The sequence below is a fragment of the Phasianus colchicus genome, chromosome 3 (genome assembly GCF_987193195.1).
Source record: "Phasianus colchicus chromosome 3, bPhaCol1.hap1.1, whole genome shotgun sequence".
In the NCBI taxonomy this organism is placed as follows: domain Eukaryota; kingdom Metazoa; phylum Chordata; class Aves; order Galliformes; family Phasianidae; genus Phasianus; species Phasianus colchicus.
The window spans coordinates 67,176,537-67,202,315 of NC_143438.1; the positions used below are offsets into that span (position 1 = coordinate 67,176,537).

The window sequence follows — 25,779 nt, forward strand, 5'->3', positions numbered from 1 at the left end:
ACTAAGTACATAACTCATTATTAAAAACAGCCAGACCTGATCTTTCCTGAGGGTAAACTAATGCTTCTCATCATCCTTTTAAAAAAAGCAAGCAAGAGATAAGGAATAGGTAAGGCGTTTAAATAAGAAAAAATATTTGAAAGGTTTACTCCCATGGCCTGACTCAACATGCCAATGTGGACTCCCAATCATCTTTGCAAGATAATTATAATTCATAATTGGCACTTCTACAGCATTTTCACAGAGCTGTGTAAATATTGACTAATTAGCCACAGAAAAAGCCTGTGGGATACACTAACTTTTTTTTTGTATCTCAGCAATTTACTAGGGGGAAAAAAGAGCCTTTCCTGCAGAAAGAGCAGAGCAGGAGGGGTAGGTTTCCAGCCCGATGCCCCCTGCCCAGTTTACGCTGCTCTGACCTCTGATGTGTCAGCTGCTCCTCTGCTCTGAGGACTGGATGGGATCTGGAAACTGACCAAACCTCACTTAAACATCCAAATTTACCAGTTACTCAAATGTCCAAATAGAACTTGAGGATTTGATCTAAGTATATTCAGTACTTATGTAAGGATGGTCACCTGTTCTGCTTGACGAACACTCAAACAATGATGTAGTGCACAACGAGGGCTTATTCCCAGGAAAAAAGCATGATGTGGATACTTTAAATACTAGAAAAAGAACTCTTCAAGCGTGGAGTAAGGCACTCCTTTATTTAAAGTTCAGTGAATTCTTACTGAAGTTCAAAAAGCCCAAGTGCGAGGTCTTGCACCTCAAGTGATGCAATCCCACACACAAATATAGGCTGGGTGGAGAACGGATTGAGAGAAGCTCAGAGGAGAAAGAGTTTGGGGTTCTGGTGGACAAAAAGCTGGCCGTGAGCCAGTAGTGCGCATCTGCAGCCCAGAAGGCCAACTGTACCCTGGGCTGCCTCAACAGAAGGTGGCCAGTATTACAAGGGAGGTGATTGTCCCCCTTATGAATCCCCATCTGGAGTACTGCATTCAACTGTCAGACTCCCAGCACAAGAAGGACATGGAGCTGTTAAAGCGAGTCCATAGGAGGCTGCAAGAATAATCAGAGAGCTGGAGCACCTCTCCTATGAAGAAAGGCTGAGGAAGTCGGGTTTGATCAGCCTGGAGAAGAGAAAGAGGCCTACAGGAAAGACGAAGAAGGATTCTCTATGCATAGTGATAGGACAAGGAGTTACGATTTTAAACTAAAAGAGGCTAGGTTTGCATTAGATATCAGGAAAAAATTATTTAACTTGAGGATGCTGAGGCACTGGAACAGGTCACCCAGAAAAGCTATGTCTGCCCCATCCCTGGAGGCATTCAAGGCCACACTGGATGTGCAGCCTAATCCAGTGGGTGCCAACCCTGCCCTTGGACTACAGGATATTCAAGATACTTCCAACCCAAACTATCCTCCGATTCTGTGATTCTTTCTACTGCCTACTCACAGTGAAGGGTAAAGAAAGCATGGAAGTCCTACTGGTGCCTCCAAGAGGCCCTACCTTCATCGTGTAGTAAAACACTGAAGGTAAAGTTGACATCAGTAGCCTAGAGGAAAAGGCCAAAAATGGAACGAAGATCCCTGGAGGCCTACAAAGTCAAATATGTCACTAAAGACTCAAATCCAGCTCCATTATAATTGCCCTTATGAAAGGAATAATTAATTAGTAGCATATCTAAGGTTTAAAGCAGCAAAGACGAATGATGACTTTATTCCAGAGCTTTGTTAATAAACACCATGTTGAGGAGTGATAAACAGGTCTTTTCCAAATAATAGCATTATTACAAGCATATAATGTATACAATTATACACAGTATAAATCATTTTTGTTTGATGTAATCCTGCTTTGTCTATTGAAGCCATTACTGTGGTTATATGTTGTGTCTAATTTCAGCTACAATCTCTTTAGGGCAAAGATTGTGTCCCTGTGGTTTTGTAAAGCCTCATTCACAGTCAAAATGGCATATAGATTAATTAAATTAGGAGAAATCATAAACTGCAGGAATTTATTCTGGTTTATCAGGAATTCACAAATGAGGATGAAAACAATTTCAAACGGATTTTACTATAATACCATCTTCCAGTGATCTGGTTATCTTTTGTTGTTTAGGTATTGTGAGATGCGTTTTAGCTTATCTGCAGCAACCATCTGGATAAAAATAACAACAGTTAAAAGCAAATTAATGTGGAGCCCAGTTGAGTACTAAGTCCAGTGCTATCCACCCTGAAGTTCATTCTTAATGTGTAACTACTGGTAAAGAGCACGAACTTGATGGTATTTTAACTATGGTGTTAGTTATCTACTCTGTGCAAAGCAGAGGCATGTGAGATGACTCACTGTGCACCAAGGCCAGCCCCAGAAGGCCATGACTTTGTAACAGAAAAGGTTCCTGAGCTAGGTTGCTCTATGGCTGCTCTACAGTCAGGGCCACTGCAAGGCTGGAAAAGGGGCAGGAGGAGCATGGCTACAGCCCATCAGTGGTAACATGGGTAGGGAGATAAGCCAAGACACATCTCTCAAAGCTCCACATGCTCTTTTGTGCCATCTTTCACCTCTGGAGGACTTAGAATTTAAAAAAAAAAAAAAAAAACAATTTTTATATCTATATAGAAATAAGCTTGTGAAGGCATTCAGGCTGCTCTGAGGCTTTGATGAGTGGCTCAAAGGACCTCGGGTTACAGTTGAATTCTCACACTGCAGCTGGCAAGTCAATGAAAAGACAGGGCTACTTTGGTCTTTAAAAATAAGAGATGAAGACTAGGCTAAGTGCCTCTTTTCAGGTACACCAGTGTTCATCTACAATACGTAAAATCAGCAATACTGGTAAAACAAGCTGATAAATTGTCCTGGGCAGCATTCTGTCCTGACAGACAACTTTACACACCAGTAAGGTCTGAGGTCTGTTTCCTATGGCTGGAGCATTTAATTATGGATTCCCACCAAGGCCAAGAAGACACTTCAGACTCACTGGCTTTCTCACTGATGTTTTTCTTTTTGCTTAACAGTACTAAAACCTGTAAAGAAAACAGCAAGTGACATCAACCCAGTGCAATAGGTTGGAAAATGCACCCATCTACACAGAGTTAATAACACATCCTAAAACAGCCATTCACCCTCAAAAAGCATTAGCATTTAATAGCAGCTGCTCATCCTTTGAGTGCAGAAAAGTGTTGGAAAGAAGTACTGAGAGTCTCTGTCTAGGATTACATGTCAGTGTTTAAACATGATGTGAGAAAATTATTTTAATTGCCTGTACCAGCCTGGGACTGAAATGGCCCTACTTGCTAGCTTGGTACAAATGGTCCAAACTTCTTTTTTAAGTCAGGGAGTTGTCAAAGAAGAATATGTATGTACTTGAATGTCTGGAAAGCATCACCATGAAGTAAAATGAAGTAAAATAGACTCAGTAAGGTAGCTTTACAAAACACCAGCTAGTAATGATAAGTGTTTAACCACAAGACTTACATATGAAGATCTGATTTCTCACAAGTATTAGCACTGAAAGTGCACAAACTTATTTCTGAGATAAATGTTCCAGTTCAAACATCACAGACCACAACAAAGGCATACACAGTCAGTTCTGGGATTTAAAGTAAAAAAAAAAAATAACCCAGACTTAAACTGCATAGGAGTTGGTGGTGATCACAGTACTAATGACCACAAGAAACATGGCTTTCTTTTTAATCATCATTTTCTAGTGGCCTTGAGTGCTAATCAAAAAAGGACTATAATAATGCCTGCTTTAATGGAGTTTGTCTCAGTAATGCTCCTAAATGGGATAAACTGCATTAAACCCAGACAAGCCATGAAAAGAGATAAATGACAAAACAATACACTGAAAACCTAAAGATTCTTTTAATGTACTATTAACTGAGTTACCATCCATGGTATTCACATTAAATGTGGTTTTGAAATCCATTTGTTGAACTGAACAACTAAAACAGAAATGTCGCCATTTTCCAGTTTAAAACAATGAATTAAATAAGGCCCAAATTAACCTCCAGAACTGCTGGTTTGGCAAATACTGTGACATGACAGGTTGTGCATCTACCTTTTGACTTCTTTAACAACAAGGAAAGCAGTTCCCCAGGAGCTTTTTCTTAAAGTCAGTAGAGGAAAAGTGCTTTCAACCAGGGAATCCTGCACACAAGCTGAGCACTGGCACATCCCAGAAAGGATGCTCCAGCAGAATAAGGACCTCAGCACTCCCTCAGAGGCCTCTGCCAGTTCCCACAGCTCCAGTGCCACAAGAACAGACACACCAATCTCAGCAAGCTTTGGATTACCCTTTGAACATTTATGGCAAGGGACACTGAAAGCAAGGAACATTAATGTATCATCATCTTTATCCTCCTTCTTGTTCTCTGGCCTCACTTATCTGTCCTCTGCATATGCTGGCCCAACACATAGCCATGCTCACTTTCCTGACCTCAGTACCCTGAAAGATGAGTTACATGTGAACCGCTCAATTGGGACTTAATGGCCTTTCTAGCATATCAACTTTCTATATCTTAAGGATCCTCAATAGCTGAAAAGGAGTACAGACTATAGGATTTTCAGCAGATGTATTCTTACAGCAAAAGGTGACAATTTACAGATAAAGTCAAGGTATACAGGTACTGACACTTCTGTGTTCATTTAGAGGCAAGACTTAATTGTTTCCAAGGGCCTAGTCTTGGGAAGATGGATTAGTTGTTTGTTCATGCTGTACACAAAATGTAGGGTCATGTTTGTTATCTTAATGAGATTCAGCAAATCATAGAATGGTTTCAGTTGGAAGGGAACTTTAAGATCACCTAGTTCCAACCCCCTGCTATAGGCAGGGCCACCTCCCTCCAGACCAGGTTGCTCAAAGCCCCATCCAGACTGGATTTGAATGCTTCCACGGAGGGGGCATCCACAACCTCACCGAGCAACACGTTCCAGTGTTTCACCACCCTTCCGGCAAAGAATGAGGATCTTCAAAAACTGGAGCTGTAGCTCACAGAACATATAATTTATTCTGTAATTAATGTGTCACTCCAGAATTACAGAGAAAAAAAAATTCTGATTGTTTGCATTGCTGTTGTAAAATGGTTGCTCTTCTGCACTCAAGGGACTGCAAAAGGTCAGTGATGTTGAAAATACACGATTTATAAAGTACTCTGGGATGAGATGTGCTGGGTAAATGTAAAATATTATTAGAGCATATTCTACTTAATTGACATACTCTGAAATGGAATTGGCTGCACCACAAGAGCGGAGCTAAGAAACTAATTTAGCCTGAGGACAGTGGCTTGTCTACGGCTACAGACAGCCTGTGGCAGCATACGTATAAATTTGTCTCACGGTTACCTAGCACTGGAAGTTATTGCTGTTCACCTGGAATAGGTCACATGCAGATTTGAAGATCCTGTGATCCACAGAAATGGCAAAGCAGGCAAAGGCTGGAGAATGCTCAGTACCACAGTCAAAAAGTGGCTTCTGAAGCAGCTGCAGGCACAGGAGCTGCTGCACAGCCCAGCCACCTGCTGCAGAAATGCTGTCATGCACAAGGCAGCTTCAGGTGTGTGCCAGGGGTGCCTGGGATGCCATGGTCATCATGTGCCTAAGAGCCAGCCTCAAGTGGCACATTCAGACTCAAAATATGCACGGTGCTCAACACTAGTTTTCATGAGGGCATCCAAGCTCCCCTTGCAGGCCCAAACCTTGAAATTTACAGCTATATCCAGAAAGGCTTCCTGAAAAAAATCTCACATCTGAGTGAGCTGCACTGGATGTGCAGTGCTCTTCTCCTCACTCACAGAGTTTCTGGTTTGGAAGTGGGACATAAATTACACTTCCATGCACTTCTTGGGGCTGATTCCAGCTCCTCTTTCTTTTGACCATGATGGTATTCTATACTTTAACATTGCAATAAATAATTGGTTTGAAGCAGATCTTAAAATTTTGAACAGCCAGTATTAGTCCACTTTACCATAAATGGAGAAAGGTCCATTCCCCCTTCCCAAACAAAGACACAGAATGCAGATCATATTCTGAATTCTTCTTAAACTCAGGCCAAAAGATCTCACCAGCACAATCTGTTCCCCTTCACATTACTATTTCCATTCTCACAGATTCTTTTATCTAATTCCCTTTCTCCCTGAAGTTTACAGTGTCATTCCAAAGATTTTTCAGCTGCACTTTTGCTCCCTCCTCTTGAATTCTCTCTCTTCAATGATCTAAAGTCCTTCTTCAAATAGTGCTGTTTTCTTCCAGAAGGGCAATGCCATGAATTCTCTACAACTAATCTGCTCCTACCTTTTCTCAAGTGCTAAAATGGGCGCGTTTTTCTTATTTTTTTTTTCCCTAACAAAAATGTATGAGTTTATGAGCTTTCCATTCCCAACGGGTAGAAAAGGAGTGCTTTCTTCTGAATGTATTCACACTTTCCCATGAAAATTGATACATCTGTCTGGGAGGTAAAGAACATTTGGATGATCTACATTTGAGAAAACAGTCATAAGAGGTTATTGCATAAAATGATTGATTTACCAGCAACAGAAATTTTATTCAAAGGTAATGTCAAAATTATTCTCATCTACACAAAACAATTTGCATCCACACACACAAAAAAATGGTCTATACTGAAAATAATACTATTGTATTCTCTTCACTGGTGACTCAAGGTGTTTGGCTTCTACTTTATTTAGATAGATAACTTCTAACAGATTTGCTGCTTTGGCTACAGCTGGCCCGCAGTAGCAATGGCAGGCGATGACTCTTAGGCTACACACTGCATGATTAATCTGTGCTGCAACTGCAAACCCCATTTACCATGGGGGACTACTCTTCCCTTTTGTTTTTTCCTTCTATTTCCATCTCTCCTTCCCTAACAAGGAGACCAACAAAAAATCAATATTGGTTTTTTACCTAGGGAATGACATTTTTAGGCCTTTGTGCAAATAAGTTTCCAGCTGTTAGAGGAAAAGTAGCAGCAAATACAAGGAATAGATCTTTTTTTTTTTTTTTAAACATAAACAAAAAATCAACTTTAAAAATATCCCTCAGCTACAAAAAAAAAAAAGCTAACAAAAGCTTACTTGCTTGGACACATGGACCTGTGCCTATAGAAATAATATCTAATTAATTTTGCATGAGTGATGAAGTCTAGTCAAATCCTTTATGTCATTTCATCCTTTTCTGGTATTCACAATCCACTCGCTAGAACACAGAACCAAATTAATCACCTCCAAACAGTTCTTCTGCTTAGGAGCTTGAGGAGCATTTTTACTATGTAGGGTCTTCTACTTCTCAACATTTACTACATGATAAAGTTGAGTGGTATCTGGAGAATTCTGTAATCTCTGCTATAGCAGTATTTTTCTGGACCTTACTCAGCACTGGAAGTCAAACTACGTCTGGTTTCTATCAAATATCAGTTAACCACCTTGTCAATGAGAAAGATAAAAGGCCACAGGGCTGCTTATTTTATGCACTACAGCCTTCACATTCAGGCGATAGCACTAAGCATTTATAGGTCCTTTTCCTGCTGTCCTTCAATTTCTCCATGGCATGATCTTCAATACTGCTGGCATCTCAATTGCTTACAACCACCTCTGTGATATGAACAGAACTGCCACCCTTAAAACCCTATCCTCAAGAAGCTAAGAACCCACTGTAGGCAGAACAAATGAGCAATTCCTCTGCTTTCCTTTGAATCCACCCACACAACAGACGTGTGAATGAAATAAGGCACTTCTTACTGTGTCTACTATCTTTGCTGCTCCAACTATCTTTCAAACCTGTGGAAACTTCTGAATTGACAGTACTGGCACGGTAAAAATGGCATATCCAGAGACAAGGAGATAGGCAGCCCATACTTGTGGTTTAGGCTCTCCTTCAGTCTTCAGCCTCCCTGTAACACACACGTCAGCCCTCCCTTGACCTCAGATCCCCATGAATCACAAAGTCCTTCCCTCTCAAGTTAATGCAGCAGCAACTTCCGATCATCTCGTGTCAGGCACATTTGTATTTGTAATTCATTTCACACTAGGCAATTCATTAAGAACTCTATTTTGATTACCATAATGTGCAAACGCAATTTTGTATCTCCTCCATACAGGGTCACTTCTATGCCAGCTCATTTTTGACTTCATCAGTCTTTTCCCATACTGAAAGAGAATCAGTGTTTACATTTGGTTTGTTAAAATATTTACACTGCACATTCAAATGATGCACTTTCCCAGTGACAGGGCTGTCTGTGGTATTTCCTCCCATACCTACTCTGAAGCAGAAACAGATGATTAGGATTAATATTCTATACAAGCAGATTAGGGCAAGAAGCTGCACAGCTATTCCATGCCATCATCATCAGACTCTGTAATATCCATGCAGGCTGTGTCATCTGTCTAGCACTGCATGAAGGCATGCCTTATAAGACCCCAAATCAGCACAGCTACACATTCTCTAGTCACCATACTTCAAAGAGATCCTCCATTACTCAGTGCAAGTGGTGGGCTGAATCATGATGTGTGTAGATGCTGGGACAGGGGCAAGAAGGCTGCCTGGCCACCAGTTTGTGGGCAGAAAGCAGCCAGAGCATGGACACCAAGCAAGGGTGTAGTGTCCTGCTGTTCTCGTGGTGGCATGGAAGGCAAATGAATTCCGTCTGAATGGAGCAGAAAGAGTCAGGGGACAGCAACTCTGAAGAGAGAAGGAAACCTGGAGCAGAAGTGAATACAGAGTTGAGAAGGAAAGGTGATGCTGCAGCTGGCCAGGGAAGGGCACAATGTTGTCAGAAGGCAGACCTGACTCCCTCCTGTCAATTCAACACAAGCTGAACAAAGTACTGCAGTTATGGCTATGCAGAGACTGTTGCACAAAAGGTGTACCAACAACCCCAAAGGGGCTGCCTGAGGCTAACAGGGTGAAAAAGGTGTGCACAGCAGTGAGCTTCAGCATCATATAGAGTGCATTATCATCTACACAACAAACAGTTAACTTTTCCTTCTGAAAGCAAAACAGATGCAGGATGAAGTAATTTCTCACATGGGAACTCAGTAGCAATGCAAAATGAGAAAGAAAAGCTTCAAATTCCCAACCCACAGCAGGCACACTGCTTACCTCCCAGCAGGTCTGTGTGCCGGCTGTCTGGCAAGGAGCAATGGCTCCTGGGCTGCAGAAAAGTGGAGACACTCAGGATGAGGAGTTACTGCATAGCTGCGCCTCTGCTCACGCTCACCACAAACTGCTGCATCTTCTTGTTTACAGGAACATATACAGTAGATGAAAGTTGACTATGCAAGGAAGAGCTGCCTATTTTAAATGGACCCTGCCTTAGTGCCGTGTACTTGGGAGGAAATGGGCTGGAACAGTCGCTGTATAACTGAAGCATGCAGCCTCAGCAAATAAACTTCATGCAGGATAGTGCTCTGTGTGGGAGACATAGTTGCTCCACTTTTCTCAACTATCAACGAAAGAGATGATGTAGCTGTTCGCCAATTAAGGCACAGCAGTGAAAGTAAAGCTCTATACCTGCCTAAGCCAGTATATTCATGCTAATAAACAACCAATGCTGATTATACTCAGAACTGTAATTCTCCAAGTACATATTCATTTCCACATACAAGTGCCTATAGTAAATTACCCTTTGGAGTATGGGTCTGAACTGCAACCAACTCAATTGCAACCAAACACCTCTGGGAGATATGATAATGGTCTTTTAAGTGTCTAAAGGGGGGGCTATAAGAAAAAAGGGGACAGACTCTTCAGCAGGGTCTGCTATGATAGGACAAAGGGAAATGGTTTTAAACTAAAAGTGGGGAGACTTAGATTGGATATACGTTTTTTTTACAATAAGGGTAGTGAAGCACTGCAACAGACTGCCCAGAGAGGTGGTGGATACCCCATCCCTGGACACATTCAAGGCCAGGCTGGACCGGGCTCTGAGCAGCTCATCTAACTGTAGGCATCCCTGTTCACTGAAGGGGAGTTGGACTAGATGACCTTTAAAGGTCCCTTCCAACTGAAATGATTCTATGATTCAATTATTCTGGTTCTACTTTTTGCGAAGAGCAAAGCCCTGTGGCACACCAACAGGACTCTCCCTCTCTGTTACCCCTCAGAAAAATAAACCAAAAAAAACACACCGTCTCTCAAATGCCGTCTGAAAGTGCTGCAAGTGCAGAGCTGTGTTAGGGACATGCAGTGCTCATGTCCCTTCCTGCAGGAGCATCCACCTGGGCAACAGCTGCTGGTGGTCACAGCCATGGCCATACTCACTTTTGGAATGGGCTGCCCAGAGGGGTGGTAGAGTCACTGCCCCTGTGGGTATTCATGAAATGTGTAAACGTGGCACTGAGGGACATGGTTTGTGAGCACGGCGGGGATGGGTCAACAGCCGGACTGGATGATCTTATGGTCTTTTTGAACCTTAATGATTCTGATTCACAGCTATACAAATTCCCAGAAACACAGTTAACAACTGCAAGAGACAAATAGCAGCAAAAAGACCTGGAGAGTTGCTCATACAAAAAGCATCTTCACTTTAAAAACAGGAAAACAACACTAATTAAAAATTCCCAGACCACTAAAAATATCATTGAAGCAGTAAGAACACAGGGGAAATAGCAGCACAACAGCATAAAATCTGTTTAGCACAGTCTTCATGTTCTCAGTAATTCCAAAGTGAATGCAAAACCCTCCACGTGTCTCTTTCTGCTGATGTGTGCAGAACAAACATTCATGTTTTCCCATGGCACAGCACAGCCCGTGTACCCACAGTACCTGCAGCAGTGAGGAGCTGTCAGTGGTTAACAAGAAGAAATATCTACCTTGCCCAATGGCTGTATGGTAATGTATTTCTATTAGCAAAACCCATTTAATATTGCATATGCATAGTAGCTTTTGGCTTAGAAAGAAAGAGAGTGTGAGACAGAATGGTCTTTTCTCTCTGTGATTGGAATGCAGTCTGATTTTCTCACTGATGGTGGTGATCACAAAACACCCCCAGCTGCAGCACACTGCTTGTGCTAATGCTGCTCTCCTGCAGAGCCAAGCAGACTGCAAACTTCTCCCCCCACCACACTGCACATGCTGTAACTCACACTCAAACAGCAGCAGGCACACTGTGCTCATGTAGGGACAAAGCCTTACCTTCTGCTCCTGCCAGAGGAGATGTCAGCAGCCCGGCTCTCCCAGCCCAGCAGCCCCCTCCTCATGCCCTTGCAACTCTGCACACAAGGCGCGGACCTCACCTTGGCACTGCCAGTGCACTGCAGCCCTGCAAAAAGCAGTCTCTGTGCTTGGCTGCTGACACGGCCACAAAGACGTCCTACTGCACAGCTGTGCACTCCCCCCCCCCCCCTTTTTTTTTTCCCCTTTATTTTTCTTCTTCGTTGGTCCAATGAGAAGCAAAGGGGGAAAAATGCGATGTGCTCCAGACCAGCAATGTGAAGAGGAGTGCAACGCTGTCAGTGCATGCCAGCAGTGGGAGAGGAGGTGGAGGCTCCCTGCCTCGCCTCGCACATTTTTGTTTGGACTGTGGGTGGCTGTGTGAGCAAAGCATCCCGAGCAGAGGAGGAGTTACCCCAGGACTCCAAGCTTTGGCTGCCACTTGGAGCCCAGAAGTGAGTGAGGTGGCAGGACGGCAACCCAGGAGCACGGTGGTCCAGCAGGTCAGTGCTCCATCAGGGCTGCAACCCAGTGGCTGGCAGCCCAAACTCCAGCCCTGTCCAACATCCATTTGTAGCCATGTGGTGCTGCGTCCCTGCAAGGCTCTGTTACCCTGCAGCTCCAGGTCAGGCTGGTCAGTCACCCTCTGCACGTGAGGCTGCTGTGCTCACCATGGAAAAGGCACATCCTCACCTCACCAAGTGACTGCACTGAGAAAATGGGTCCCACAGATGTTTGCAACTGTCGGTGTGAAAGGAAGGTGGCAGCACTTTGAAAAAGCAAACCTTTTAAACTGATATGCCCATATCTATTTCCTCTTAAAAAAGAGACTGCTGTGTGTGCATTTCATACATTTCACATAACTTCAAATTTGTTGTCCTTCCTATCAGAAAATGAAAAGTTATCTTGCCCTGCTGGTGATGATCCCTGCTGTAACCAACTGGAATTTTGCAGTTTAGCTCAAAAAGTTTCCCATGCTGAGCTAGAGGGTACACGATGGCTGTTGCACATTTCTTTATGTTAATTATAATCCAGATCCTAAAATAGTGCCACTGATCACAGCAGTACACAACGAGTTTTCTTTTAGTAACAAACAGCAAGGGACACACAGTCCTCAGGGTTCAGCACAACCACCAACTCATTCCAGCTCCCGGATGAACCATAACCGCATTACAATGAATTCCCATGCAATTAGTGCTAATTGACACCTTGCTGTCAGTCCCTCATGGGCCCCCCTCTCACCCTTTTAGCAGGCCCCATCAGATCAGCCTGAAAGCCACCAGCTTGCAGCACTGCAGGACCAGCTCCATGGGCTCCTTGCTGTTACATTTAGGGGGAACTGGCCAGGGATGCTCTGAGGAACAGTCACAGGTATGTCAGCCACTTCCAAGTTACTGCTTGTGAATTTGCACCATGAGACTTTTTTAGGTTGAAATTTTTGAACATTTCCTAAAAGCAACTTGATTGTTTGAAAGCATTTTGCTGAGGACCAAACTTCAGCATTCTTGTTCAGGAAAGCTGAGTGGTGGTGCCAATAGATACTAACATCCCCAGTGCACCTTGTAATCAAGATTCAGCTGAGAAAAGAAAGTTGTAAATGAGCAACCACCTCTTCTAGTTTTATTATTTAATAATACTTCTTAAGAAAAGCCTTTTCCTTTGATCTTAATTAATAAGATCAAGTATTTGCCTTAGCATCTTGCCAAATGGACTCGAGGAAGATCAAGATTGCTTTGTACCAGCAGAGCCAGATGACTACAGCAATAAACAAAGTGAGATGCTCTTTGACAGATCGTCATAAATATCTAGTATGCAGCACACACACACTTAGTTTCCAGGTGAGTATCACAGTTGATGGATCTCAGATGAGATCTCTCTCTGCACTGCAGAACTACGTATGTAATTTCAAAAAACCCGTATATCTTTTACAACAAAGTGCTGAGGCAGTTGTTTAGAGTCAAAAAGACGCCCCAAAGCAGAGAGCGCACAGAGGCCAGCCTACAGACACAATTCAATAAATATTAAAGGATGTAATGCCTAATGCTAAAGCACATTAGGAAATGCTTGTTGCTAGTGGCAAGCTAAATTACTCCAACTAAAATCAAGAGTAATATCTTTTAAGTCAGCTTTATCTCCCCTCCATTTTCTGTTTCTCCTAAGTTTCTAGTCTACACAAATCAGTAGTCCTTGGCATTACTTTCATAGCATTTTCCTCCTTTACTGTGCAACATTTGGGAACCACAACACAACATCAACAGGCTGCCTGTCACCAAGTGTGTACGATGCAGTGTGCTTTGGCATAGAGACAGCTGAGAACATTCATGACAGTTACTTCTCTTGGAAAGCTGAGTCTGGAGCAGAAAGGAGTGCTACAGACTGCCTGTGCCACCTCATTCCACCTCTACCAATTCAGCTGTCTGCAGATCCAGTTTGCTAAGGGCTTATGTTGTATTTAGTGTAGATAAATCTAGTTATGTAAACAGAAATGCATAGCATTTATGTTGGTAAAGTAACATACTGATATTTATTATTTAAATACATGTAAATTTACATATGTGACAGTTTATCAATTTTTACTTTTTAGATTCTTCTCTCTGGGACTTTGTGATCCTTTTTGGCTATAATTTTTTAAAGGCTTTACTGTCTTCTTTTACCGTATCTATGGCCATTATTTTTTAGTGTTGCATATAAAATTAATACTTTCAGACTGTTCTCACAGTTATTTTCTACTACAGGATACCTCATTTTCATTGATGTAAATCCCTTAGTTTCTTGTGTTTTGGATGTATACCATCCACTGGAGATCAGAATCCTTCTCATCTTTATCTCACACACTTCGCTTTCAAAACATGAAGCTATTCAATAAAAACACAAAGATAATAGCACAAAGATATTGCTCAGGGCAATCTAGGCAACAAAAGAGTTTACAGAATCACAGAATTGCCAGGGTTGGAAGGGACCTCAAGGATCATGAACCTTCAACCCCCCTGCCACACGCAGGGCCACCAACCATTCCACCTAATGCTAGACCAGACTGCCCAGGGCCCCATCCAATCTGGCCTTGAACACCTCCAGGGACGGGGCATCCACAACCTCTCTGGGCAGCCTGTTCCAGCACCTCACCACTCTCTCCGTAAAGAATTTCCCCCTGACGTCCAACCTAAATCTCCCTTCCCTCAGCTTAAAACCATTTCCCCTTGTCAGTGGAGGAATTTACTAACGAACTCTAGAAAGTTTCATAGAAGAACTTCTCTGTGAAATCATGCATGGTCTTGCTGGGACAGTAAGGGGCATTAAAACCTGATTTGATCACATCTTTTACAGCGTGCGCGCGCACACGCTTCAAATCTGCAACTAAAAGACAGAGGGCTACAACACACAATTTTCAGAAAGCACAAAGCAGGAGTTCCCCTCTCCAATAACGTATACCAAAATCCAGGTACTGCCATTCTAATACTCTGATATCAAATTCATTCTTTACAAATACAGTGCAAACATCCTTAAGAAAATTATGAACATCTGTCTTTTTATCCTGTTTACAGGAACATATACAGTAGACTACAGAGTAAAAGTTACAATCGCAAGTTACTTCTCTAAATTGAAGTTACACCATATGTTCAAACAGAGATGTGTCTAGCTTGCAACAGGTGCTAACAGAACCTTAGTCCTATAGATAATAGAATCTCAGAATGGTTTGGGTTGAAAGGGACCTTAAAGACGATCTAGTTCCAACTCCCCTGCAATGGGCACTAGATTAGGAATCTTAGCTAAATTTGGAGTTTGCTGTTGATGAAAACCATGAGGATGAAGATACACATGCTCTGGACTGTGCTCCTGCTGAAGAGGGACGGACTTCACACTGAACTACCTATCTCATTGAATTGTGTTATTTGACACACACCATTTGGATCTATGGTCAGATATTTCACCGAAGGCTCACAACTAAGTCAGGTGAAGATATCACTTACACAAACTGCATAAAGACTTATGGCTGTTTGGATTTTAATTTGGGACTATGTCTCAAGCCCCTTCTTCCAGAAGTCAACTCAAGGCACTACAAAGATTTAAGTAATTCAGCCTGCTATGGTATAGATGGCTTCCCAGTGCTACTCATTAGGACACAAATGGCTACAAATGAGCTTCCTTTAACTTTACCTTGCCTTTTATTTTTCTTTGCAGCTTGTTCATTTTTATTAAAAACGAAGAAAAATTTTGCACCACTGATATTTCATTTTCTACTCCTCTTAATCTTCAAAGGTACCCCATTTATTAGGCCTAACTCTACAGGGGCACTCTAAACCACTGTATTTACCACTAGCAATGGCCAGCAATTTTTTTTTTTTTTTTTTTTTTTTTTGGTTACTCCTCTTCTGTATCCTCTCGCTTTTCCTATTTTCCACTTTTTAATTTCATTATTTCATTTCCTGCCAAAGCTCTTTCAGATTCTTGACATTCAGATCTTTATAGATTTGGTTAAAAACAGCGCAAATCAATTATCTAGTATTGTCATAGCTAACCAGGAGAAATACTCCTAAATTATTTGGATATATGGACAAGAATTGATTATTTAAATGAAACTGCTAAACCGTAAATGCACAAGGGAATCATATTTATTTTTAAATGTCAAATCTGATTAAAGTGCATCAAAATAATTGGACAGACTACAGAGGACTATAGCAGACAGAGGTTTTGGAAATGGAAGTGATACCATGGTAATTGGCAAAACAGCCACCAGAAAGTATAAATCTAGGTATCAGCCAAGGATTTCAGATTATCTCCCTTTAGCATTTATAAAGGATGATATCCTTCTGTTATATGTTGACAAGTTGTGATAAAGAAAGAATACTTGTGTCATAGCTCATCACCAGCAGGTACCTGTCTCCCAGAGCTAACTTGTATTCCTGAGTCCTGATCCTGTCAGAATTATCCCAGTATTGTTGCCAGGGGTAGTGGCATCATATTCAGCAAAAGCATAACTGATAAAAATGTTTCCATTCAACAAATTTGTTATTTATAAAAAAATATAAAAATTAAAATATCTATATAGTAAGTATTAGCACAAAGTATACAAGTCCTTCACCAGATCTACTGCTCTGCAAAAACTACTGGAAGCTTATTTGAGTACTTAATCAGTACTAAAGATCTTTGTGGAATTTGTTTGTTCATAAAAGAGGGGATCTGCCAGATACAAAGACAGAGAAAAGGAAAAGGAGAGTGAGGAAGGGAAGGCAAGGCAAAGCAGAGAATCCATCTGTATAAACTTTGATTTAACCACAATGAATTGAGATAGTGTTTAATTTTGGAAGACTCATTTTGGAAAAATGGGATAGCATATCATCAGCTCATAGTTCTTAGTCTCTTTGATTATCGTTCAAAAGAGAAAACTGTTTTAAAAAGCAGGAAAAAACAAGATGAACAACCTTAATCCACACCAAAGACACATAAAAGATTAGCTAATTACTCCTAACACTTCTTTACGCAACCAAGGCTGTCTACAGCATACTCCAAAGCAACCACAGGACAAAGCAGAGCAAGCTGCCTGCCTGTGCAGTGCCTCATGTGGCACTGGCATGCAATGTAGCAACACTGCAAGAGTTTGACTTGCGTTATGGTCATTAAAAAAATAGCCTAAAGAAGTGCAAAAACTAAAATAAAACAAACAACATCACCAATTTCTCCCTTCTTATATCTGTTCATAAAGGTTCTGTCCTGCTTTCCTCCCAGGACTCATGTGCATAGGGGCTGGCAGACAGTGCAAATGAACAGACAGACAGCACACAGCATCACTGCTCTGACCAGCACCTGCACAAGAAGAACAACCTAAGATGTCTGTACATCTCTGTTTTTAGAAAATAACCATAACCATACAATAAACCATTCCATCAGCAAACTGAGCAAGATATTAAGAAACTCTGCAAGGCCATGTGGACTGCAAGAATTTTTCAATTAAATGCAGTTTCTGTCAGTTCTACAGAGAATCATAGAATATCCTGAGCTGGAAGGGACACTTAAGGATCACTGGGTCCAGCTCCTGGCTCCACACAGAACCACCTATAAATCAGACCCTATAGCTGACAGAACTGTGCAAATGCTCCTTGAACTCCAGCTGAGTGTCATGACCACTACCCTAGGGAGTCTGTTCCATGCCCACCACCTTTCCCTAACCCCCCACCTCTCCCTCCACTGACACAGCCCCGTGTTGTTGCCTCAGGCCCTGTTGCTGCCCCTCCGTTCCCTGTGAGGAGCTGCAGCCACCATAAGGCCTCTCCTCAGCTCCTCTGCTCTGCGCTGAACAAAGCATGAGACCTCAGCCACTTCTCATATGCCTTGCCCTCCAGAACCTTCACCACCTTTTTAGAACTATTAGAAACTGTCCAGAGGAAGGCTATCTCCTTTCTGTACTGTGGTACCCAAAACAGCACACAGTACTCAAGGTGAGGCCACTAAGTTGCTGGCGCACCACAGGGTTAGCTGAAGCCTGCTCCTCACCTCTAGACCCTGCGTTGCACTAAATACGCTGGACAAAACAGCAAACGATGAAATTTGTTTAAATAAGCAAGCTTTGCCAGAACATGTAACTGCACATCACAGAGGATCACATTAGCCTGCCTATAAAACCCCCACACCTAACCAAATCCTGAAATTCTTGTTCAGTATTTGCATTAAGCTCATGGGAACTATGCGGGTGTCACTAGGCCATCTCTCCCACACCAAAGCAGACTGATAGGACAGACGGATAGGAGTCAGACACTCCCCATGAAGTCTGGGTGGGATGCAGATGTTATGAGGTCCTACATGCCTACACCTTGACCCAGCCTGGCTGCACAGCTCCTGCCTTCCACCACAGATGGGCACAGGGACAGAGGTGGCCCTGACAGCTCTGGAGCTATGAGCTATCGCAGCACCGAAGGTGGTTTTGTGTAAATAGTTCAATGATACTCAAATTCATCTTGCTGAGCTCACTGCCCATCTCATGGTTTCTAATGGATTTCATTACAGTTTTTCTCCTTTTTCATTGCCTGGGGAAGGAAAAGACAAAATATGAATTCACCCTTACTGTCACTTTTAAAGGCAGATGCTTAGTGTTGCTGTCAGCATCCTCTCTGTATGAGACACCAGAAGTCACAGTGAGCCAAAGCCAGAATCTCTGCTCACATAAGTCTGCTTAGGAACAGCAGCTTGGCAGGCTTCCCTTGGCCCACCAATCCCTGTTCCTTCAAATGGGAAGCATCACTGCTCACAGTCCCATTCATATAGAAGAACTTTGTTCCATGATAAATGGCTAATCAAGTCCAGAAAATTAATCTCTCTTTTATTTTCTTTCCAAACTTCAGAAGACAGAAGAAAATAAACTCAGTGAACGGCAGTTATCTCAGAAGTGTAGAACCCTCATACCTAAGATGCAGACAAGTAGCCAAAGTTACATTTCCATATGAAGTAGCCACCTATCATCCAGTGTAACAGTTGCTTTGCGCTTTCAGTTGACAGACCAATAGGAATAAGGTTTTCTGTTAGTTGTGTCTGACCACCTCAGACTCCTTCTCATGTGTTCCCACTCTTTTCTTAAGCTCCCACCTTGCTGCAGTTGCATCCTTGTTCTTCTCCTCTCCAGCAGCTCTAGCCCCCTTCTGCCCAAACCCAAAGCACCACCAGCAGTGATCTTCCATTCATCACTGGATCTGTACAACATGAACATACATTCATGCTTCATCCACACTGCACAAGCATTACTTAGAATGAGCAGAAAATTGTTTCAGGTGACCCTAGCCTTGCTCTCTCTGCTCTGCTAGCTAGAAAGTGGTTAAAATGGATGGGGAAACCACTGCAGATAACTTGAAATCACAAACCTTATTGTGTTTTGCACTTTAAATTCTATTGAGTGGTGCAACCCCAGGGTTCTGCGGACAAGTGGTGGCACTGGCACTATCCCCAGAACGAGGACAGAGCAAGCCAGGACAGGCAGTGAACTCAAGACAGAAGGTCTCTCCTGAACCTGCTTCCACAGAAAGGACATCAGCTTTTGAGCCAAATCTTCTCTCTTGGATTTTTCAACCCCCGCCCCAAGCATCAGTACATTAAAACCTTCCAGCCTGAGCAGAACTGCATTGCATCAATATTCATCTAGAAGATCCTGGAGGAAGTTCATTTATTCTTTTTCCAGCATTATCACAGTTAATTGGAAACATCTGTTACAAATATCTGTATGCCAGAAGCATCCCAATCTAGCCGGCAGTCTCTGCAGGAATACCCACTCTGTCCTTTCTGAATAGGTTTCGCCAACGGCATCTTCATTATCAAAGAAAAGACCCCATAAGAATAATCAGCCAAAAGCAGAGTTTAAATCATCTCTACTCGTACACACACAAAGTAGTAACATATGTTGTGCTGTCACAGCTGTGAAAGGTATTTTCACATCCTTGTTTGGCTTGTAACTGCTTTCTTGCAAGGTCAAGGAGTTTCAGGAACACTGTGCCCCTATAGCATCCTTAGCCTGCTGTAAGGCTGCAGTGAGAATATTCAAGTACATTAAATTAACATTTTACATTTGAATTTAGATTTGTGTCAATATATTACATTAATGTGAGCACATTATTTAATGTAATGTGAATTCTGAATATTTGCGTAACTATTTATGTAAATAAAGGATAATTATTTGAATGTCCGTTAGAGAAAAAACTCCTGTGGAGATAGAATACAGCTGAAGTACGAAGCTTTTGCAAATCCCAATGAACATATTCATTGAGACATACTGAAAATCTGGGCTTGAACTTGCAAACACAGGATTTCTAAACAAGTTGTCAAAGATGATGAAAAAATGGAGAGCAGATTAGACCTTCTAAATATTATTAGCCCCTGACTGTTGTAAATAAATTTCTTTTTAACAGGCTGAAATATGAGACATGCCCATTTTTAATAGAAGGAATATTCAAAACTTCTTTCCAATGAAAGGAAATCACGATGTCAGACTATTATTTTTAGGGAAAAAGATGAACAAAGATATTCATATTAAGGAGTGAAGTGGGATTTTATCTAATCTTGATGAAGTCAGCCCAAACCAGAATGATGTCTTCAGTGCAGAGCTTGTTCACAGCAGCTGGAGACTTCAGTGGCTCTAAGAGGCAGCACAAGTGGAAAAACTTGTTTAAAAAGGTAAAGTGTCATAACTTACGACTTCCAAACACATCTTTGCAGCAGATGCTCTTCCCTGAAATGCCAGACTAGCAAATTTTATTCAAGGAAAAAAGAAAAAAAAGCTGAGATTTTAAGCCAGATTTCTTCTTAAATAAATTACTGTGAGTAAAATTTTCATGCAGATGGTCATTATGAATTCTTATCTCAAACGAGATTAGAAACAGATTTCACTTTACGTGAAGATCAGAAGTCAATTTTATGTAATGTAATCTTCTTAGATCCTTCCCCCGCCACATGGATAAGAATGGCTGCAAATTTATATTTTAACTATGTGGGAATGAACATTTCTTTGTTGATACCATTAAGAATATCCACATTATGGCGAAGCAACTTGTAGCAATCAGAGAGGAGCGCTAAAAGCAGAGGACCAAGTAGTAGCATCTGGACATCTAACAGAATCATAATGCTGACTGTAATAATATCAAAATAATAAAATAGACTGATATGATAGTAAAAACATGTGCTTCCTTACTCCTGAAGCAAAAAGAATAGTTCCCGTGCTACATTATAATTACAGTAACGTATGTTACGTGTAACGTTACATGTCTCAGTAATGAGAATTTGGGGACAGATCATCTTCATCTCATGTAATAGTTTTTGGAGGACCATCATCACTTCCATCTCTCACATTTGAGCACACTAAATTGTATCTCTTCCTGCTTTTCTTAAGAAGAGGTAGTTATTTTATTCCCTAAGAACACCACTTTCATTATATTTTATCCCTGTGATTATCATTTGTACTAATATCAAGAGATATTAAGCGAATAAATCCATGAACCTCAGTGTACAAGTTGAAGTTCAATACTGGTTAAGTAGTGTTCTTGAACTCTCACCATGCTGCCATATAAAAATTAATACAATTGCTCTACAATTTTAAGGCATCATTAACCAGAAAATTATACAGTGAAGTGCATAGTTACAACACACATTCATAGGTTTTTGTACCACGAAAAATAAAACTGCAGATACCTGCCTGTGAGCCTAACTCCTGCTCAGCTGAGCTGTAAAGCAGATTTATTTCAGGGAAGTGATGATTTGGTTGACAGTGCCATGGTTTCCTCTGCCCCTTAAGGGAAAGCCCTGATTAAGCTTTTCCTATGCACTGTAGAAATGTAGAACCTGCACTTACACACAGGTGGAAGATGTGCCATTTCTGTTGGTATAAAACAGAACTAGATGAAGGAATGAAACAAGAAAATTGCACATTCTTGTTTGTGGCATTGAGTCATTCTTGATTCTCACATTTGTTGGCTTGCCACACTGCATGTCTGACACAAAAGACATCATTTCACTCTCAAAGCATGTACATCAGCATGTAAAATCCTTTGAAAAGCAACAGTGAAATGCATCCAATACCTTCCTAAAAATACATATTACACCTGCTTCAGCCATGAAATCTTAATTAAAGTGTTTAATATATTTGGAATAAATAGTCATGGCAGAGGTAAACAACGTAAGCAGGGAAACTGGGCGAGAATAATCTTAAGGGGAAAAAAAAGAACCAGATGCTTTTGCTGCTTATACACAAGATACAACCCAAGTAATGATAACCACTGTTTTGGTTGATCCAAAAAGAAAAGCCTGCATGCTTGAAGTGGAATAAATTGTCATCCCTATTCTTCTCTTGCTTGCCAGTTAAAGAAACATGAGCATTTACATATGAATGGACAAAACAAATTGCTAGATTTCCTTTTAAATCTTAAGTTCTGTTTTTTTTTTTTTTTCCCAAGGTTAAGGAGAACAGAAATCATGACACATGTTTTCTTCTAAAATCCACAGATCAGCACAAACCTCAAAAGGACCACACGCAGTAACAGAAGATGAACAGTGACTGACATGGGGGGAAAATGGGCATCAGCCCTGATCTGAGTGCTTCAAGCATGGCCCTGGTCTGCTGGTAGGACTGCAGGACAACGCTGAGGCCACATAAGCAACCCACCACATTCTCCTTTCATACCCATGCTCTCAATTTCACGCGTCTGAGATCCTCCTCAGCACCAATATGAAAACAGAACCAAGCCATTCTTTGGTCAGAGCACTGACAACACAACTAAATATGCAGCTCTGTTGTCAGCACAGTACTTATCTCCAGTATGACTGGTGCCCAAAGTTAACTTGTCCAGATAATTGAATTAAGCCTGCCTTTTGGAAGGAACCATGTCAGCGTGGCACACTGTATCTGCACTGCAAAACCAAGACTTGGCTCTCTATTATCTCCTGCATCTTTTGAGTTGTCTCATCCTCACTCCAGCTCCAAGCTTTCCTGTAGGTGCCAGATGCCATCCCATCTAACGTTCATCTGCGTGACTTCAAACCATTTCCACAGGAAATTGCAGTTGGAGTTCTTCTCCTTGGTGACTCTAAAAAGCAGCCTGTCTATGGCCTAGGCAGTCTGCTCTGGGTGTCCTCACTTGGGCAGAAGTTTGTCCGGATGGCTCCAAACGTCCCTTCCTACCTCAGCCTTCTGGTGAGTCTGTGAAACTGCTGAAATTTCCCTTGCAGCAAAGACAGTCTTCCAAGAAGTAAAACTGCATACTCTAGGAAGGGAGATTTTCTATTTCTCTGCAGGCAGATCAATATTTAGGCTGTGCTACTGTGATTAGAAAATGTGGAAGAGACTCAGCACATTGCTACAAAAGCTTGGAAAAACAGATGTGGCTGATAACTGTCCCTTTAGGAAACGCAGAAGCTGTGGTCTCTTGCATGCTTCCCTTTTCTGCTGCATGGCAGCCCTGTGCCCAAGAACACATCTTCTTTTACACCGCCTACAGCATGCAGACACATTATACCATTGAGGAATGCTCCAAACATGCAGAAGCAACCAGTAATTTAATTAAAACATTCACACATGCACTCCGTGCACATGGACATCCCATTCCTCAAGAGGAGCACCTTAACTAAGCACAGGAGAACAGAAAATTCCCAAATCCCTTCTATAAACTGAAGAAACAACATCATAGAGATTATCTTTATTTTTATCTCCACCATACCAGGGAAACGCTGATCACAAGCCTTGCTTCCTTATATGTCATCAATATAATTTAACCTAAGTAGCTCTTTTCCTGGCATTTGCTGTACTGCTATACATCGAGTCTCTTGGAGACAGCAGCATCCCAGCCCTCTTTTTTAGCTGAACAAACCAAGCTTTCACAGTGCCTTTTGGTATAACACATGATCCATCATTTCCCCAGTTGTCCTAAGAGCCCTTCTGCAAACCATCTCCAGTTAGAACTCACCATCTGTTTTTAATGTGCATGGTACACATTATTCTTCTCACTGCGTTTTGTCAACACTTTAAAACATGTTGTTAATACTTTCTATCTCTGCCAGAAATACCTCTATGTTTAATAAGATAAACGTACAGCTCCATTTATCTTATTAACAGCAGCAGCATATTTGATTTTAGACAGAATCCTAGGCTTAAGATAAGTCAGAAGACGCAGGACTGTGGTTCTTGATGACCTAATATAGCTGTATTTACTTTTGCATGGTTTTCAACTTTTAGTTCTCAGGCTAAATTCAGATGGTCATTGCCCAGTGAATGCGTGTATACACAATGACCTTGCACTTCACACAATTACATTTCACCCCAAGTCCATTACTCCATCTTAGCAGAAAAACTTCCTTCTTTTATGCTGTGATGACCCTCTTCTGAAATACTAGTTACTCTTATCTTTGAGTCATCTGCTAATTCATAAGTGCACTGCTTCTTATTTGTGCCAATGAAGGGAAGATACTCAATGTGTTTCAACTCCTTTGAGAAACAGTATTAGTAGCCTCCCCTTGGCAGCCTCTGGTACTGCTTCAGCTTAAGCTGAAGGGGACTGGGCCTGACTGGGATGGAGCTCACTTTCCCTACAACAGTGCTGTGCATTGCACCTGGAGTGTTGATGCTGCACCAATGCTTTGACAATTGCTGAGCAGTGCTTGTAGTGATTGGACTTGATGATCTTAAAGGTTTTTTCCAATCTAAACGATTCTAAAATTCAACACAAGCATTGCCATCTTTTCTCTATTCAATTTTTTACCTAGCCAAAGTTTCTTTTGTAGATCTCTTACCACACTGATAATTCTCCATTTGGGTGCCATTTTCAAGTTTTGTATCAAAGTTGAAGTGGATTACATCTGTTGCCTTTCCTCAGCAACGGAGCTAAAGAAGATGAAACAGCTACTTTTGGTGCAATACACTTGTTAACTACTACTTAATCTCATTTTCCTTTTGCTTCCATGACTTTGTTACCTTGTTCAAAATTTGCTTTAAAATAATACATACTGTATTATTTTCCAAATCCCCTTTCCCTTGCTCTATCTCATAATTTGAAAAATAAGTTTAATATTTCTCATTTTCATTGCTCATCAGTGTATTTATTAGAAACTCTGCAATCTTGTATATCAACAAATGTCCTTCAATGCAGGAGTAGAAATGCTTTTAAAGGTAAAATTTGATAACTTCTCTTGAAATACTCCTAACCTTTGGAGAAAAGGTGCTGCATATAAGAATTGTTGATTACTATATTTTCCAACATGTACCTGAAACTACATCACTCTTCTTAATGTTATACTGCACTTTTTTTTTTTTTTTTTTTTACAGTTAAAATTGCAAATGGGGTTTCCTCCCATACATTAATCAGAAAGGTTAGAAAGATCAGATTCTCTTCACTCTAAGAAATTGTCCAGTTTTCTCAATAAGAAATCTAATTTCTCTCATCTGGAGATGATGTGTATAATCCTACTGCACTTTGGAATTAAATCCACTTTTTTCAGCTGCTGTTTTAAAAATCAGCAGAGTTTGGAAATGAAGGAGTCTTGTCTCACTAACATATCCTTGCATAAACATTAACTTCAACAAATGAGTTGAAGCATTTTCAGCCACTAGCTGTGGCACTCAGCAGTCTCTCCCACTACACTCCAGCTCACAATCTAATTAGCAGCACTGCAAATATTCTAGGTATCTACTGCTGTAATGCCCACAGATGTAATTAGAAGAGTGAGCATGTACACAGATATGAAGAAAAGAGAGAACAAAAGTACAGCTCCAACTGGTACCTTTATTAACTCATTCTCAGTAGCAGTATCATATACAGGGTTAGCGTAAGGTTAATGTGCACCCCACACTGTGACCTTTCTGACTGAATTTAATTGCATCCCTACCAAGGATATAAAAAAAAATGAAAAGGCACAGACTGATTGATTCTCTTGCTTGCAGACCGCAAGAGCTCATTTCAACAAAACCTTGCCATTAAATTTACAACACTACTGAAAAAGTGTTTCAGATGATGTACACCCTAATCTAATTTTTGAAGCAATTATACCAAAGACTCTCCACTGTAAGCCACAAAAATCTCCATTTTTACCTCTTCTGTAAACCCTCTCCACTGTGTATAGCATTATGTTTCAATTGTTATCGTGCTTAAAATATGTCTCACACCATCAGAGAA

The 25,779-nt window shown here is 41.3% G+C and overlaps 1 protein-coding gene across 7 annotated transcripts in view; it reads right to left on the minus strand.

Moving 5' to 3' along the window:
• Nucleotides 1-25,779, minus strand: part of PAG1 (phosphoprotein membrane anchor with glycosphingolipid microdomains 1) — a 107,695-nt gene that overhangs the window by 36,477 nt on the left and 45,439 nt on the right. For 2 of the 7 annotated variants that reach the window (XM_090137754.1, XM_090137753.1), the window contains exon 3: nucleotides 11,132-11,258. The exons of 4 other annotated variants lie outside the window; for them this stretch is intronic. The gene's annotated coding sequence lies outside the window, so the exon portion shown is untranslated. One more of the 7 variants, XM_090137755.1, reaches the window with a different exon arrangement.